Here is a 5046-nt window from a genome sequence, read left to right on the forward strand (position 1 = left end):
AATGCATTAAGTAAAACAAAGAGCACACATCTCGTTAAAACACGTCAAAACGGGAAGGTAGCTGAAGTTCTGAATTCTCTATTTAAAGTTCAGCACTTCTATTTTCAGTCTAACCCGGTTGAATTAAAATAGAAAATGCTGATTTATTGCAGTCCACTCTCAAAATACAATAAGACACAACACGACAGCTGAGATTACCACCGGTGAAGACAAGCGGCTGCTTCGGAGTGTGTACGCTGTATATGTGTACGTCTGTGAAAGTGCACACACACACACACACACACACACACACACCTGTCAGTGCCTCACCTGATCCTGCAACAAAAATAGTATCTCAAGGGACCAGCAGTTGTATCCTGGGCACCAGCAGCTATATTTAATATCCACCATTGTCATCAGGCCACTTCATACTAGTTGTTTCATTGTGGACAATGATATCTAGCGATCTAGCCCCAATAATATGTGTGTGTAAACATTTTCCTTTGGTCAATATTGCCAACAACATGCTACCCCCATGATATGCCTCAGAGGTGTGGGGCCCCTTCCCTCGGCTGGCGTGGGTCCCTGACATCTCGACGTGTTAGCTGGTGGTCCGCAGTCAGAGGAGGGAAGGTGTCTTCTTTCAAAGGCAGAGAAGCGAAAGATTTGTGGGAGCTTTAGAGCCCTAAAGGCAGACTGGCGCCTCTTATATCTATCTCAGTCAGGAGGAACCGTCGTGTGCTGGCTGGGTGGACTTCGTTTCCGTGTGTTATTTTATTTAGTGTCACAAGGAAACAAAATCCGTCCATCAAGTTCATTAACAAGCAAATTGACGGTGAAACGAAACGCTCTTTTTACGCGGCTTCTTTCAGGTGAGCACATACCTGAGCGGCGCTTCGTGTTGTGCTGCAGAGGCCTCTGTTTGGGCAACTGCAGTGATGCCCCCGCCGTCTCTGACACCTGCTGCTTTCATCTTCTGAAATCCATTTGGAGAGATATTCGAGGAGCTCAAGCTCTGGAGACCGGAGGCAGAAAAAAAAAAAAAAAAAAAAAAAAAAAAAGCGCACCTCCTTTGACAAGCAAGCTGTCAGCCATTTTTTCCTGGAGAGCCACTCCATGTGAAAGCCGCAATTATGTTTACCATTTCAATTAAATGCCTTTTTGAATAATTAACCTCTTCCATTTTGGGATCCCAGTTCGTTATGTGGCGCTACTCGCTCGGCACGGCGCTGTAATTTTAATTCTCAGTGCCCACAACTTTCCCTCCTGGACACTTAAAAGCTGGTAAAGCTGCGATGTTTTTAATTAACACATCATCTGTTTTTCAAAGCACAAGAACTGTCACATTTAGTTGGGCTGGAAGCGCTGCTGAGAAATGTCGATCAGCATGTGTGCTGGCACCTGTCCTGGTGAAATCTGCTCTGAACAGAGCACGCTGGAGGTTTTAACGTGGTGTGTGTTCATCAGCGTCACGAGCCTCACACCTCGCACACAGGTGCCCGTTCGTCTGACTCAGACAAACAGCGGGCCTTTGTCAAACCCCGCCGCAGCTTCGCGACGCGCAGAAAGTTAAAGATTTCATCTTTAACCACGGGCAGGGGACACGTGGTTCTAATTAGTGGAAATGTATTTGTACCGCCGAGGCAAATCAGATTTGCACATGCTGTATTTGTTGGCAGTCTGCGCTTCAGCACATTCGCACATTCTGGACTCGCTGTGAGCTGAACGAGCCACAGTTAAAAGTTTGGTTCTCTTTTCTTTAATTGTATAATTTGCTATAGTGGAGCTGCTTGCTGTCAGGCTGCACGCCAATACACACTCACATGAGCGTAAACACACACATGGCTTTAATGGACACATCAGACTGTGGACGCACTCACACGTACTTGTTAGTAAGATCATTTTGTTGCTGGTTATCTCTCTCCCAGGGTGGCTTCACGTCACGCGTCGGCATCAGTTGTATGATCTCCCACCTCAAAGAGAGAGAGCGCCCAACGGTGCCCTAGAAAACATAATTGCAGGCTGGAAAAGGTTGTTCTTTTTTTCTTTTCTTTTTTTTTTTTTTTTTTTCTCCTGTTTCGGACCAAATGAGGTGCGACATCAGTGTGCATGCAGCAGCAGGGACACCAGGAGGTGACTGAGGTGGACAGCAGGCGGACAGCAGGCGGACGAAATACACCACTGGGACCGAGGCTCACATCACCTGCTCCTTTGGTTAAATGTAAATAAGACGGGTGGGAAATCATCGTGGAGTTTTTTTTCCTCCGCTAAAAGCAGACCAGGATCTTTTGGTTCTGCTGAGTTCACACAGAAGCATGAAGCGGTCTCCATAAGTGCTCATTGCACTGCACGATCAGAGACACAACGTTCTGCTGCAACGCATTGCTTTGATCATTACGTGTAGCATAGGATAACAGCGACATTTGCACAGGACGGCACAGTGTGCGTACCGGTTTGTGGGTGCGAACCCTCAGCCTGGAATCAGTCTGCATGCGAGTGAGGGTTCACTGCTGGTGCTCTGGCTTACTCCCACTGAACAAAGACGAGCACATTAGGCTGATGGGTGAGTTGTGGGTGTGAATGGTTCGTCTCGATGTGGCTGGATGCAGACGAGCAGGATATGTAATGGATGGATGTATTCCATCAAAAGAACATCCCCAAACAGTTCTAATTGCGAACAGCACTGTGCTCGCAGTCTATTTCAGTCCACTCATCATCATCCCGCTGCCCTGAAAATTTACCAGAGCACCAAATGTGGATTACAGAGAGAATACTCATCAACATCAACCCATCCTATCCTTTCGCCTCCCTTCCTCCCCCCCGTGTGTGTCCCCGGTCTGTCCCCTGAGCCTGTGTGTCTCCGGCTTGGGCGGCCAACACTGTGGTTTAAAAGCTCAGTCTTCCTCTGCAGTCGTTGCCAGTTCATTGTTATCTTCTTGGTGGTGAAAGGGCATGAAAGCTTATTCTTTTTTCTTTTTGACTCTCTTGATGACTTGATTGTCTGGGTTTTTTGGGAGGGGGGTTTTACTTGTTTTTGTCTGGGGTTTTTCTGTGCTCCTGACTTATCAGACCATCCTCGTCCGTTCCTGTCACGTCCAGACTTGGCTTCTTTTTCCTACTCTGGATCTCTGCATACTCCACAACTCCCCTCGCCCGCCAGTCTGCAGTCTGCTCCAACCGTCATTCATTGGGTGTTTCCCTTGGTAATTTCCTCTTGTGCAAAAAAAACAAAACAAAAAAACAACAGTGACCTGCAGTTTTAGAAAATTCCTCACAATGCTCTTCAGTTGGAGCCAGCAGGCTGGCTAGAGCCACAGGCGGCAAAGAAAAAGACAAAATGATGATTGATGATTTTGGTCTTTTCATGCCCGTCCACAGTAACAAAGATATAAAATATTACCAGCTCCTTTTAATGGAAGAGAGAACGGTGAGGGAAAGTGAAAAAGGAGTGATTTAACTGAAAGAAGAAATGGTCTGTATCGGCTTCACCTTCTGATGGTATTGTCCTTGCTGGATCCCAGTAAATTAATGTATCTGGCTTTGATTTTAAAAGTTTCTTCAATTTATTACAGGGAGTATTTGGTGAATGCAGATCCGACCGAATTCTCTTGAATTTCGTCAACCGTGCAGAAAACTTTAGGAGTGTCATCAGGTGGAGTCGGGGGGGTGGCGGGGGTAGTGGGGTGCACATGAAGTACGTCTGTATAAAGAAAAAAAAAATGAAGTTGAGAATGCAGGAAGAAAGACATAATAAGCATTGGCAAGAGGGGAAAATACATATTGTGCTGTAGAAGACAGAGAAAATGGGGCTGAAAGACAGAAAAACGAGACAGGTTTGCAAAAGAGAAATGAGATTGAAGCCCGGCTCCATTAACAAAAGAAGAAATATGAGCTTGACAAAAGCGGCAGAAACGTGAAAGAGACCACGTCCATGAAGAGGGAGCAATAATCAAGTGGAAAGAAGAGAGCTAGGAGAGAGCAGAGGGGTCTGCGTTTATTACAACAAGAAGGAGGAAAATAAGATTGAAAGAGCCGCAAAAAATAAGAGATAAAGGTCTTGGATATATGAATTATTCAGACCACACATAGCTGTATCCTTGGCTGTCTTTGTTACTGAGTCTCAGATATTAAGACTCTTTTCAGAGTCGAACGTAAGTGACCAAATTTCAGCCTGCTGACCTCTTCGGGAACCGAACGGTGACTAAGAGATTTTATTAGGGAAAGGCCTTGATAAGTTAAAGCACGGCAGGAAAAATTATTGGTCTGAGGTCCGTAGAAACGCTATCAAGGAACATTACAAAGATTGTAAATTGAATGAAATTTCGTCGACGCAGTTGGAGGTTAGTCAACCCTGAAGCCGGCTAAGTGCTGGATGTAAGCTCGCTGAAGGAAATATGAACACAAGCTGAACGGATCCTTGATTTTCAGCAGGAAGATTATCCGTTATTTTGGTGAAGAACATGAGCACTATGCAGGGTGGAACATAAATACGGCTGTCTCAGTATTACAGGTTAACAGATTTTGAGCTCATATTGAATTCAACACTTTTTCCAATCTCTTTAATGACGACCATGCATTTCAGTTGCTTGCTCACCGTGTGTGTGAGCTAAAAAAGTGCGATGGGTTGCGCGGTACATCCCAGCAGTGAAGAGGCAATTAACTTACACTCAGTAAAATGGAGGAGCCACACTTTTAGACAAAGCCTGTTGCGTCCTCCATTTGCTGCAGCTTGATCGCAAGAACTCGGCAGAGCAGGAAGAGCAGGGGCATTACAGGGATCTCGACCTGCGACAGCTTGTGAACAAGTGAGAGCACAGTGTGATTTAATACAAGACGAGGACCGAGTCCTGAATGATCAGCTTGCTTCCACGCTTCCTGGCTGCTCGTTGCTCCTCTGGGACGACCGAGAGTCCAGGGCAGAGCCAGGACCTGCTGGAGGGATTACAACTCCCAGCTGGCCTGGGAGCGACCCGTGATCCCAGAGCAGGAGGTGGAGGAAGTTAGTCCGCGCCAGTGTTTGGCCTGCAAAACACTGGATGGCAGTATAAAGGTGATGGATCATTTAAA

Source organism: Echeneis naucrates, chromosome 2 (genome assembly GCF_900963305.1).
Source record: "Echeneis naucrates chromosome 2, fEcheNa1.1, whole genome shotgun sequence".
Classification (NCBI taxonomy): Eukaryota; Metazoa; Chordata; class Actinopteri; order Carangiformes; family Echeneidae; genus Echeneis; species Echeneis naucrates.